The 14,004-nt window shown below is 43.3% G+C and overlaps 1 long non-coding RNA gene across 1 annotated transcript; it reads right to left on the bottom strand.

Moving 5' to 3' along the window:
- Positions 1-262: 262 nt before the first annotated feature.
- Positions 263-13,558, bottom strand: LOC143513836 (uncharacterized). Its single transcript, XR_013130682.1, has 3 exons — positions 13,502-13,558; positions 2,234-2,296; positions 263-1,843 (listed from the first exon to the last, which is right to left on the bottom strand). It is a non-coding gene; the product is annotated as an uncharacterized LOC143513836 (long non-coding RNA).
- Positions 13,559-14,004: the final 446 nt, after the last annotated feature.

Below are 14,004 nucleotides of genomic sequence, written 5' to 3'. Positions count from 1 at the left end.
AGCTACGCATCCTTAAACGCATACTTTAAAAATTCTGCTGCTAAAACGTTCTGATGCTCGAATAAATAATTATTCGGTATTTTGTTTATAATTATCCAGTTTTGTATCTACATGTTCCAGACGTCCACATAATATTTTTAACCCCACATTAATCTATTATCCGATTTAGGAGACCTTTTATAAAGACGTTTCTTTCTAAAAAAAAATTTTTTTTTTAATCAAATAAATAAAAAGTGATTTTCCTTATTTTACGGCTGTTGATTTCTGTGTGCGCCAACCAGGGCCATTGCACGCACGAGGCAGTTCCAGTTGCTTTATCTTCCTTTTAGAAACTGCTGTGGACATTCACGATCAATTGATATTTGACAGGAGACCACGTGGTTGCATTCCAAGAAGCGTCGAGTATGAGTCTTAAAATCGGTGGAGGTTAATGGAGCCTCTAAACTCAAAGCTGAGCATTTGATTACTGGAAGCTGTAATGCTACCTCCCCTAGTCTGCTAATCTGTGGGGATAATGGGGTATAGCCTAGTTTAGACAAAACAATTCTGTGACAGCCAGGCCGGATGGGCGTACGCTTGGGAACTAGCGGGGGCTTCGTCGGATCAGGACGTAATCCCACTTTTATGGCTGTTTAGCCCAGACTGAGAGAAAAAAAAACTGTCCAGCAGGGGGAGTAGTTCGCATTCTTTCATAAAATTTACCATAAAGAGCCTCTGTTGGTATTCATATTTTATGTAAGATTCATTCCGTTATCTAACTGCCGTATCTCTGTTTTAATAATGTCTCTAAATAACCACGTTGTAAAACGTTTATATATTTTTTTATTATCAATCACTTACTTGCGAGCTGATTATTGTATCCTGTCATTATCCTTTGGAGTTATCCTTTAGTTTATCATCAGTGCCTGTATTCCCTGAAGCTTCAGTCTGCGAGGGGACATGCTGAATCTTGTTATTACTGTGTCTAGATCCAATAATGATTAAACATGTCACTACAAGCTTTATGATTGTTGTCCGGCGTGTAAAAGGATGAACAGGATCTCGAAATGCATCTTGGGTACCAAAGCAGTGTAATTATCTTGAGGACTTAATCATTTCTGGAGAGACCCTCCAAGCTGATGTTTACAGGATGCAGTGCATACTAGTGATCTTCATACCTTTATTTGTTTATTTATTTATTTGAATATGGGGTTTTAAAATACCCTGACCCGCAATACAGTCTAACTTGAAATGGAAAAATACTACTGTGGCTAGAGAAAATGTCATAATGCCTCAACCCAGTTATCTTTGTCTGAAAGCTTTAATCTAAGTTAGCTGTGTAGGGTGGTCTCCCGCCGGACGTCTGTGACGTCTATGTGCAGCGTGCCTGTTTTCTGATCAGCGTCAGCGCGGCAGGTCACGTGCTGCGGGCCTGTTTCAGACACAGCGTTTACAAACGTTGGTTTGTTTTTGTGGTTTCAGCAGGGAAGGACACACAACTCAGCCACAAAACAGTTTGTCCACTGTTAAGTGTTTTGGTAAATCAGTGTGTGTAGTGGTAGTAGTGATAGTAGTAACACAAGTGTTAGCAGCATAGAGAGACTTTAGTTGTACATAGATGTCTGGTGCTCTAGGTGCAGATGGGAGCTTGTGAAGTTCAGCTTGAAGGAAATTTTACATGGTGGTTTATTTTATTCAGGCACGTTACTGTATATCTCTAACTAGAAGTCACTGTCATCATCTTGGTAATGGGATTGTGATGACATCCCCCAACACTCTTTACCTCCGGGCAGGTTTGCCTGTGCTGAGAGTTTCCTTCCTTGTAGGCCATCATCATGAATAACCTTCAGCCTTCAACTGCCTCCTTTGGAGATACAATTTTATTCATTTACACAAACGTGATCGGATGTGTCCTGGATAAGTGTGAGAAGACCGCCTCGCTGAAGATTTAGCTCTCTCTATACACACACACCAAAATGGAAGCAAAATGGATTTTTAGTTTCCAATGAAACCATAGTTTAACCCAACGTTACCTTTAGACCAAAATCAAGATTTAATTTGTGCCTACAAACCCAATCTTAAGGTACAGGAAATAAAGAGGGAGTTCAATAGATTTATCTCTTATTTGGACTTTTAATTCAATTTTAATTCTCCTGTGCTTCCTTTGAAACATCGAATACACAAACAGTTATCTGATCAGAGAACATGTATGCTGGAGCCTAAATATAGGATACACACACAAACACACACACACCTTCAAGCCAGCTGCCTCTCCCACCCCCAGGAGCTCCCTGGCTTCACTCTATTTTCGCAGCTTCTGAAGAAAAAAAGAAAGCAGAGGACACAAGGGATGCAGTTCAGGAAAGAGACAGAACCAAAGCAGAACTCTCCTTCCTCTAATCTGGGTCCTTAGTAAGACAGAACTCTCCCTCCTCTAATCTGGGTCCTTAGTAAGACAGAACTCTCCCTCCTCTAATCTGGGTTCTTAGTAAGACAGAACTCTCCTTCCTCTAATCTGGGTCCTTAGTAATGCAGAACTCTCCCTCCTCTAATCTGGGTCCTTAGTAAGACAGAACTCTCCTACCTCTAATCTGGGTCCTTAGTAAGACAGAACTCTCCCTCCTCTAATCTGGGTCCTTAGTAAGACAGAACTCTCCTTCCTCTAATCTGGGTCCTTAGTAATGCAGAACTACCCTTCCTCTAATCTGGGCCCTTAGTAAGACAGAACTCTCCCTCCTCTAATCTGGGCCCTTAGTAAGACAGAACTCTCCTTCCTCTAATCTGGGTCCTTAGTAAGACAGAACTCTCCCTCCTCTGATCTGGGTCCTTAGTAAGACAGAACTCTCCTTCCTCTAATCTGGGTCCTTAGTAATGCAGAACTACCCTTCCTCTAATCTGGGCCCTTAGTAAGACAGAACTCTCCCTCCTCTAATCTGGGCCCTTAGTAAGACAGAACTCTCCTTCCTCTAATCTGGGTCCTTAGTAATGCAGAACTCCCCTTCCTCTAATCTGGGCCCTTAGTTAGAGAGAAATCTCCTTCCTCCAATCTGGGTCCTTAGTAATGCAGAACTCTCCTTTCTCTAATATGAGCACTTAGTAAGGCAGAATGCTCCTTCCTCTAATCTGGGCCCTTAGTTAGAGAGAAATCTTCCTCTAATCTGGGCCCTTAGTAAGGCAGAACTCTCCTTCCTTTATTCTGAAAAGATTAATCTGCCCTGATTCCTCTCTGCCTTCTTTCCATTGATTTCCAATGAGTCCTGGGCCCCACCTGAGGGAAATTGCTTCACTGGTGGATAAGAATGCTCGGCAGAAAATAAGGCTATACTTAATGTCCACTGACATAAAACAGGCTATATACTAAATTAGCCTGTTTATTACATACAGCAAAGACTGGATCTGTCTGTAATTTCCTGGCTTCTATAAGAGAACAAGATGCATTTTTTAATTCTAAACACACCGAATGCTGCATCAAAATGTTGGTTCGGTGCAGAGATGTGAAATATCTGGAAGAACATGTACATATCTTGGCTATATGGTTTGTGCAGAATGAGGAAATAGCCCCCTGTTCATTATTTCCTCACATAGCGTGCAGTAGACTGTTCAGTTTCAAAGTAAAAACCACTAACATGATTACATAGCTCCCTGCCTGTTTGTGAGTGATGAAAGTAATTCACGTTTGAAATTGCACGGGCTCCGTTTCTTCTGCACTTATCTCCCGTGGACCAAGCCAGTTCCTCCGCAGCTTTGATGTGTTTGTGTGCATCTAATTGTAATTCCATACAAAGATGTCTTGCTGTCTCTATTTCTGTCCCCCTACTCACCACTGTCTCAGAGAGGGATGTGGGATGTGCGGGGTGTTTTTTTCCCCTGGGAGTTTACACTGCTTTTCTTTACCTGTTTTCATAAATGGGCAGCGTGTGGGAACACAGTACCTGCTGCAGTGCATGCTGGCTGCATGGGTGGAAAGGAAAATGAGCAAAGCCATCACTGTGCATTCAAGGAATCTGTACTGCCTCTCACATAGCTGCAGCCAACAAGGCTACAAATTGAACAGAAGCAAAAAAAAGTACATTTTTAGCTAGATAAGAGCTGTTTCAAACATTGCCTTTAAACATAAGGAGAAAAGGATGAGAGTGAGATGGATGAAGTGAGTGCAGGATCGCAGGACTCGAACAGCCCTCTCGTGCAGCTGTCAATCAACTCACAAAGAGGCAGAAAAATGTTTCTGCTACCTTGGTAAAGTAAAAAAATGTATCATAACTGTTTTTAACGAAGTAAAATTAGCTAAAGATAGTCTGCATAGTCTGTAGAACAAGGTATAATTTTCTCCAAGTTGATCCAAGGTGCCTCACAATAGTCTCAGAGAGAAACTGATGAATAAACAAGTGTGCACAGTGATCCTGACTAAGAGAAATGTTCTTCTTCTTGATTGTGTCTCCAGGCTTGAGCTAATTTTCATTCTTTTATCTCCGTCTTTCTCTCCCACTCTCTCACACTGAGAGAAAATTGGAAAGATGCCTGTTGTCTGTGAAGAGCTCCCCATATAAGAATCATATATGCTATATATAATACATGCAAACAACATTTGGTGTAGAACTAGTGTCATGCCTGGGTCATCCCCATACCATGCACCCACAAACTTCTCCACCAATCACATCCCAGTTCATCCCCAGACCATGCACCCACAAACTTCTCCACCAATCACAGCCCGGGTCATCTCCAGTCATCCCCACTAACATCTCCACCAATCACAGCTCCTAATCACTTCCCTGGTCCCAGTCACACAGTACTTATGAATACACTCGCCTGTACCCCATTTCACTCCCAACTGTTTATTCCCACAGGATCCCTCTCTGACGCATAGCCAGCACCTAGACCAATGCATGGCTGCCGTCACATCCCCCTGGAGAATGCCTTCGCTTTGCTGAGAAGCTGTTTGGCTTCACTGAGGAGTCGCTTTGCTTTGTAGAGACGCTGCATACTTTTGTTTTCATTAAAAGTTACTGACTCCTGACATCGTGCCCTGCTGTTTGTATCACAAATAGAACAGCAGTCTCATAGGAATGTTACAGTGATGCCTCACATGCATCAGTAATGGAATTTGAGCTTCAGCGCGGGGTCTGTCCAGGACGGAGGTCACTGGTTCACCATGCAAGTGTATGAAGGTGAAGGCCAAGAGCAAGGCTTCTAACCACGCCTCCTAACACACCTCTAACCCCGCCTCCTAACACACCTCTAACCCCACCTCCTAACACACCTCTAACCCCACCTCCCAACCCACCTCTAACCCACCTCTAACCCCACCTCCTAACCCCACCTCCTAACCCACCTCTAACCCCGCCTCCTACCCCCCTCTAACCCCACCTCCCAACCCACCTCTAACCCCGCCTCCTACCCCCCTCTAACCCACCTCTAACCCCACCTCCTAACCCACCTCTAACCCCCCTCTAACCCACCTCTAACCCCACCTCCCAACCCACCTCTAACCCCGCCTCCTACCCCCCTCTAACCCACCTCTAACCCCACCTCCTAACCCACCTCTAACCCCGCCTCCTACCCCCCTCTAACCCACCTCTAACCCCACCTCCCAACCCACCTCTAACCCGCCTCCTACCCCCCTCTAACCCACCTCTAACCCCGCCTCCTACCCTCCTCTAACCTCGACTCTAACCAACCCACATACATTTTAGGTTCTCCTGACATTCTGCAAAATATGTTTCAGAGATTCAGTAACAGTGTTGTCATGTGTACAATGTGCACTATTATTAACTTTGACATCAAAGTGTGAGCCATTGTCTCCTTTGTTGGTGTGACTGTATGACAGTTAAGAAATAGTACTGATTTCACTATTGCTATGTAACTACTTGTTACATGTTTGCACATAAATGTAGTTATTCTAGCGTGACACTGAGGAACTCCACTCTGTTATCAGTCCACCAGTTCATCATTGCTGTTAGCCTTGTGGCTAGGCATAGTTTTAAAGGCATAGTTTTAAATGTTCGGTTTCGCTCATACACTCTCGACGGTGCTTAACAGCATGTTTTTGTATGTCTGTGTGTTTTGGGTTTTTTTACATTGTGTGGACAGGATTTGAGTGTGAGAGTTTGTGACATGGACTGACTCCTTACCTGACATGAAGATATTGCATCTGTCAAATTGCAAAACCACAGTCCTCTCAAGACCTCTTTAGAATGCATTAGATCTCTGGCCTGGTACAGCACCATTTAGAATCAACTACTTTTTTAACACTGTTTTCTTTCTTCTTCTAACTGATTCCCACTCTTTATTGTCCTTTGTGGTCAATGCCTGGCTGAATCGCCAATTCCCACCACTTCAAAGATCCAAGTTAAAGCATGTCAAGCAGTCCTCTGAGCCGTAATGCCCTCTGGGGGTGACTGTATGGATTAAACCTGTGCTTGTTAAGTAGAGCAGGACTTAAAGTCTAATCTCAAGGCCCTTAGTGTGGAATAATGACTGCAATGGCTGAAAGTGATAAGTCTACGGCATTGATACAGGCAGAGAGTAGCTATCATGCTACGGTGTGTCAGCTTTCTCATCACAGTGGGGACAGTCCGGACACAGCTCAAAGTTCATACCACTTCCCACTAGACTGCAGTGTCCAGGGCCACAGCGGGCCCCTTTTGTAGTCTGGGAGTTTCATGCCCAAACCCAGCCCAAAAAATTATTTTTCCCATCCAATCAGCCCAAACTCGAGATTGACATGAGCTTCGGAATCAGCCATGAATCTCCTCAATTAGCCACTCCGGCTCTGGCACTGTTTTACTTCTTAAACCAATTTAATGAGACTACTTGTGCTATAAAGTAACAAAGTTGATTGATAAAACTTCATTGTTTATATTGTTTCATATTCTTATTTCCTATACCTCATTTCCATAAATGATGCGGTATGACAGCATTATCACTAATAACATCATTAGGCTAGCAGCACCTATTACACATGTGCTATTGCTTTACTTGCTACTGTCATTATCAGTAAATCCAATGTGATTTGAATGAATGTTTCTCCTGAAGGATCTCGTTGTAGATCAGTGTTTGTAGAAGATCTATTTTATTCTCTATGGTAGTACTATTGTAGCTCGTTTACATCACATCCAGGAGAAAAGCAGACTCCCTAAAGGACAGGCTTGTCCCGCTTTGTCCCAAATGCTGACAGCCAGCAGCCGAGACCCTTGTTCAGGACTCTTGCTGCTGAAAGACCGACCCAGCTGTAATGCATCTGAAGAACACAGCACACCCATGATAAATGACTCCTCCCTGGGTCCTGCTGTGCCATCCCAGAGGTCTTATGATTCAGCCCCCCCACTTCCCCTTGATGAGTAGATAATAACTTATATCAGGGGGCTAAATGAAACTCGCCAACAAGAAGGAGGAGCAATTTACTCTCCTGCTCATCCCCTGACACCCACACCAATAGAGATTAATGAGAGCTTACTGGGACTCCAACGGGTCAGAAATGCACCATTTCATCTGTTCACTGCCGCTAACATCTCCGTCTTGACAATAAACTACTCTAGGTTGGGGCTGGTAAATCTAAGATGACTATTTAAAAGTGTCATACTTCTATATGTTTCTCAATGGCTGGCATTAGCATTCAGCCATCTTAGAAGTGATCAAGTTTCTCTACCCATTATCCAGCCATTATTTGATTGAAAAGCACAGTGCTTTTAGAGGGTATTTTTAAAGCTTACATTTAAGGATTATCAGATCTTAAAAAAAATAAACTTACAATAACTGAAAATGCTACTTGCATAAATATTCAAGCCCTTCAGAATAGTACCTGTATCTGGTATATACACATTTTGCTGCAGTAACAGCTTTTGTGGTAGATTTGGTGTCAAATGGTGTAAAATGTACAGTATCATGGAGCAAATGTACAGTATCATGGAGCAACTGGGATCTTCTGTTGATCCAGCTGTGTTCACTGAGATCATCTCATTTCATGTGACTTTTTCCTACACTTATCGCATGTCAATACATGAACCTCAAAGTTCCTTAGAAAATTATGCTCATTTTTGCTCATTTTCAAATACTTCCTTCAGATTAACAGTCAAATTGTATTTGAATAAGAGAGACTATATGCAGAAAATGTCACTGTTTTAATTAATCAAGTATAGAGGCCAACTGCAGGTGTTTGTTAGTCTTTCATCTGTGTAATCCTGAAGCTTCAACAACACAGGAATTCAGTGTATATAAAAATAACCCAAGGATTCTGTGTTAATGCAAATATCAAAGGTATTCAGTGTTTATGCAAATAACACAGGGATTCAGTGTTAAAAAATGCTATTTGCAATTCTTAGCAACACTTAGCAATTCTGGTCTTGCAATATTTTCTCACATAGATGCAATATCTTTTTTTATCAAATATGACATAGCATAAAATGTAATTTTGTCATTTGCAATCCAAATGAATCTAATGACTTAAGGGAGTTGAATATTTATACTAAATGAATAAACAATTAATAATATTTGATAATAATATTTATATTAAACCCAAATAAATTGTAAATGGTTAATGTATTACTTAAATGATGAGGGCTGTCTTTCCGGGAAAAACACGAAAATAAAGTCTAGCATTATGATACAGAAAACGACGTCATTAGCATTGTTTTTGCCATGGTGATGGAGTGTGTGTTCCAAGAATAGCCGACTTGCTTACTGTGCATTGTACTGCTGAATTGAAGTGCAGTAATGAAGCCATATGCTGCCTGCTTTAAAACAAAGCCTGAAGCCACAAGCATCAGGGGATGCTACAGAGCAATATAGCCATCTCATTCCCGTTCAAAATGAGAAACACAAACACACCATTAATATTCTTAATATTCTCCTAAAAAAATGTGCTGTCCAAGGTTGAGAAAAAGCTTCCATTAAATTTGCTTCACTTCATCTGTCTGTGAATGTTTACAAACTGAGTGCTACAGTGCTGATGTCACGTAGCCCTTCGGAAGGCATTTAATTCATTAAACCTGAATGGTAAATTTGGCTCAGAGTCAAATGAAGCCATCTATCTCCTGGCAGAAATGGCTCGGTTGCTCATGATTCCCCAAGCCTCTGTGCAGCACCCTGGCCCTCCACAAGACTCCTCGTAAGAAGCACAGGAGACCAAGCACGGGCCTTATCTCCAGACCTGATGAAAAGGGCAGCATGTAGAATGCTCTGTGGAACTAATTATGGGAGATTTGTAAAAACAATTGCACCTGGAGGGTTAATTCCAGCATGCTCCGTTCACTTCGGTGGGGTAACCACAATAGAAGGAGTCTGCAGCCATTTTGGAAACGCATGCACATTAACAGCCAAAATGAAAAACATCTAGGGAGGGGTTTTTCTGTTGTTCTCCACTAGATAGGATTCTGGTTTCTGGACTAGATTTAGTCCCCAAAACAGGCAATAAAATAGATTAAAGCCAGTCCAAAGCCAAAAAGCCTCAGGTGTCAATAACTAAATCTCTTCAATACTTATAGTTAATAACGTCATACAGGTGACCCTGCATGTTTTCTTTGCTTTATTAGAAACATTACTTTACTCAGTCTAACTATTGTCTAACCGTCCACCTGTCTCAGCCTAGCAGTGACATTACAAATGCACCTCTCCTGTGTCTCATACCTTAGTGCTGTAAGTTCTTACCATTTCTCTACAGTACTATGTGTTAATTTTGTGTTCACCACCAAAATTATATCCAGTCAACATTGGCCCTGTGCTCAGAAACTGTCCAGTGATGAATGGGGTGTGGCGGAGGAATCGTTCATGCCAAGAGGTGCACTATGTTAGTGCACTTAAAAAAAACTCTGCACTTAAAAAAACACCCCTAAAGCACAGGCCAGGTCAGAGAGGTGTTAAAGATGGTTCTCAAGCCAAACATCTGACACTATATCTGTTCCCTGATTTTCCACCATTGCTCCAGTGTGTTAGCAAGGCCTTGCCTGTCTCTGCAAAGGACAGGTTGATGTCATATTCCCCTGTTCACTGAGCAGCATAAAAGTCTCCAATGGTGTATAAATAGGTCACACTAATTGATGGCGAGAAGCATGTAGGAATTAAGTAATGCACTGAGACAGCGCTACTTAAAGCAGGTGCACGCACACATTCCTTCACTCACACACACACCCATGCACTCACACACCAACGCACTCACACACAAACCCACGCCCTCACACATGAACACACTCACACGCCCATGCTCTCACACACACCCACACCCTCACACAGGCATGCCCTCACACACACCCACGCCCTCACACACACGCATGCCCTCACACACACGCCCACGCCCTCACACAGAAAGATCTGCAGAGATTAAAGCTGCCGTTCCAAACTCCCGGCTACGGATACAGGCAAAGACGAGAAAGTGCTGATATATCTAAAAGAAAGAGAGAAGGGAAGAGATCAGTCCTTCGCTGCAATCTGAGCTGATGGATGTGTCACACACGGGCTGATTCCGAGCAGCCCTGCGCGGGCAACACGGCGCACATTAAGCCCCAGTCAGACGGAAAATGAGTGAGGAGCAGCCGGTTACGAGGAGCCCGCCGTCCCTCCGCTCTCTTGCGTCGTTTCCATTATGCCTGCTGTTCTTGCTCCACTATGCAGGGTAGGGCTTGTACGTTTCATGCAATTTTAAACAGCACTTGGCTGAAGCGGAGGAGAAGCCCGTGCCCTGGGCTGACCAGGGGGAAGGAACAGCCCTCGTGTTTTTCTAACCCACTTGGCGAAGAAACCTTGGCCCTGATCAGAGATCTATTCCTGAATCGCAAAGATGGCAGTTTTGTGACACATCGAGTAGCAAAGCACATTTAATTGAGTGACGGGGATCTTCAATTCGTCGGTGTGGGCACGTACACATTACAAGGCTCCCGGGCCAGAGGGAATAGCGATTACAGACAGATGCTGTGCAGGTCCGATGCATCAAGATATTTCATTTTACTTTCATGCTGCTCGTTATGGGAGCTCCATCAATTATAGCAGCGTTTACATCTTTGACTTCACTGGGGTCTCGCAGTCCTCTACAGCATGGCAGGGCTGATCAGTAACACGGGGATGATTTATGGCCATTCCGAACTCCAGTCAGAATGGCTTAATTGACTTTCTGTAAATTCCGAGGCAGAGGGCCAGGTAATGAGGGGGAAAATGACTAGCCATAGCAGCATGGGCTGTAAATGTCTCATAGTGAGACGCAGAACTGGTGCATGGACCAGCGAGGAGAGGCAAGGAGGTAGCTGGCCAGGCGCAGAGCAGGCTGGGGAAGGCGTGAGGACTGGGTTGCCTGTGCCTGGTCCCCGTCCTGCTGTCTGTCCTGCCCACACTCTCGAGGTGGGGGAGGATGAAAGAGCTGGCTGGATTTTTTTTCCTTCTGCTTTTGCAAAGGTGCCTCTCTCATTAAAGAGTGCTCACCTGCAGGGCAGACACAGACATGCAGCACAGGGTCCCTCTCGGGAGAGGACCGGGAGGCAAGGTGTGGCACTGCTGAGTTCACAGAAAAGACACACCACATAGGAGGTGGTGTTAGAGCTCGCTGAGGGAGAGGGGTTTGTGTTTATTGTGTTCTTTCTTACTGCCTCCTGAGGTGTGTGGTTTGAAGGGGTGCGGTTACTGGTCTCTCTCTACAGAACAAGCAAGTCCCCAGTGTGGCTTGGCTACTGACCAGCTCCTTTCAGGACCATGGACAGCGCCGGAACAACCTGCACTTATGGCCCACCTGCTTGCAGGTTCCCCTCTCCCTACTCACACACGCTGTCTCTCCCTGATATGTGCACTCTGTCACTCTCACTCTGTCACTCTCACGTGCACACTTTTTGATACTTAATCTGGCTAACTCTCGCTGTCTCTGTGCCAAAGAAATTAGGACAAAGAATAAAACAGAGGTAAAGACATGGAGACATTTCAGGGCCATCCAGAGAAAATGTAAGTGGACAGAGAGCACAGAGGCTCTGTGACCTTAATGGGTCTTTCCCTAAACACTCCTCAAAAAACAGCTAATCCATGACCAGGAGTTCAACTCTGTAAAGGCACTGCAGACACAGAAAGGGAGCCTCAAGTACTCTTCAGCAAAGACACATGCAGATGTTTCAAAATGACCCAAACAGACAAACGTTCTGACCTGCACCATCACCAGGCTTCATTCCTTTCACTCTCAAGTCATCTCGTCCCAGCCCTAATAATGATTTCTTTCTGGACTCCCCCCCTCCCCCTTTATTTATTTATTTATGCTGTTGTTGATGTTTTATTGCAAGGAAAGAAGATGCCATGGGCAAGGATCATCTCCAACCCACAGCCAGGGCTGCTGCTAAAATAAATATCTTACATAACGTGCATATCTCTTTTTTGTCCGAACCGGTGTAGAAGTTGTCGTCCTTGTGATATATAGTTTTTGACAGCCATGTCATTATGGCAGCAAGACAAGACTTTGACATGAACTCACTCAAGCTAAAGTCCAGCACAAACAATGTTCTTTCATTTACATGCTACATCTAATTGCAGCATGTATTGTATTGTATTGTTGTATTGCAGAATGAAACAGAGATGTAATTAGACTTTGTTCCAGGCTTAATATCCATCTACAATTCCCACTGAATTGTGTAATGTGACTCAAAAATCAGGGGTAATCTGTGTGTAGATTAATGTATGCACACCACACAAAAATATAATATATTGAATATGTATTATAGCATGTTCTATTCTGGTTCTATTTCAGTTCAGTTTACTGCAATATATTCAGTTTTCATTCTGGGTTAAGGGTAATTCAACATTCTGTCATTCATCACCGTCCTCTCTCACAGTTTCTTTTTTTTTCATTTTTGTCCAAGCGAGAAGCCATACTGACAGCAGGTATGGAACAGAAACCTCTTCCTCATGGATATCTAGCACTGTGCCTCTTGAAGAGGATGTGTGGTATTGATTCTTCATGCAGACCGACAGGCAGTTCATGAAGTCAAATTCCACAGCCTTCTCATACCCTTATCATTGATCCACAAGGGAGTATGTTACAGACGTACAGAATATTTATCCGCATGGGTCGATTAAGTTTAGAACACATGATGCGGGGACATGTGACATCTCAAGCAGAGAGTCAGACAGAGGGAATTCCTTTGATGCTGTCTGACATATTCCATATACAAAATTGATGTTATTTATTTTGCAGGTGCAATGTTAGTATTCCAGGCAGGATCAGAGTTATGGTGGTAGCACAGCTATTTGGAGAATCATATTCTTATTTCATATATAACACTTTAAGTTTTAATAACAACACTAATGTAAAAGGTCAGTCAAACAAAAAAATTAGGCTGTGTGGATAAAGTAGCAAATGTCAGCTGTTAAGGAATATTACAGATCCAGGTCTGCTGAGCTTGAAGGTCACCATTATCAGACTGAGCTGCTACCACTCAGTGTTATATCTCTCACCATATCAAACCTTTTAGGTTATCAAGAAGACATTATGTCATTAGCAAAGTCATAGAGCTGACACCTACATCCTTCCTACAGACATACATTCAGGACTTTTTTTTAAACTTACTTGTTATTCCATCATTCTTCGTGCGTTTAGGTCTCTTAGAGACCTGCTGGCCCAAAGACTCTCAGTCGCCGATAAGATATGGCGACACTGCAGAATCTCTGACTAAAAATAGTCATGTCTAAAAATGGTGCTCGCGAATGTCTATTGCTCACCATGTTTTCTGTGGGAGAAAAAAAATCGAAAAAAGAAAAAAAAGTCACTGGAAGGCTTTAAAAAGCTGCATGACAGTGGTACCTCTGCAATCAGGAGAACAGTCGTGGCGTGCAGGGAGAGTGTCGCTTGGTCCCGCTGTGTCATACCGGATCCAGCACAGCTCACAATCTATAAAGAAAAAAAATCTGGAGGATATTAGAATCTGGTATTGTGTGGAACAGTGAGAGTGCAGCGTCTCTCACCTCCAGCCCAGTCTGCTGAGGCTGTGTTCGTTCATTTGACACAAACAAGTGACACTAGCCAAGCTTACATGTGGCAGCTGTATTCCCCAATTCTAGGCCCACTTACAC

The sequence above is a fragment of the Brachyhypopomus gauderio genome, chromosome 5 (assembly GCF_052324685.1).
Source record: "Brachyhypopomus gauderio isolate BG-103 chromosome 5, BGAUD_0.2, whole genome shotgun sequence".
In the NCBI taxonomy this organism is placed as follows: Eukaryota; Metazoa; Chordata; class Actinopteri; order Gymnotiformes; family Hypopomidae; genus Brachyhypopomus; species Brachyhypopomus gauderio.
This window is presented reverse-complemented; position numbering and strand designations above follow the sequence as displayed.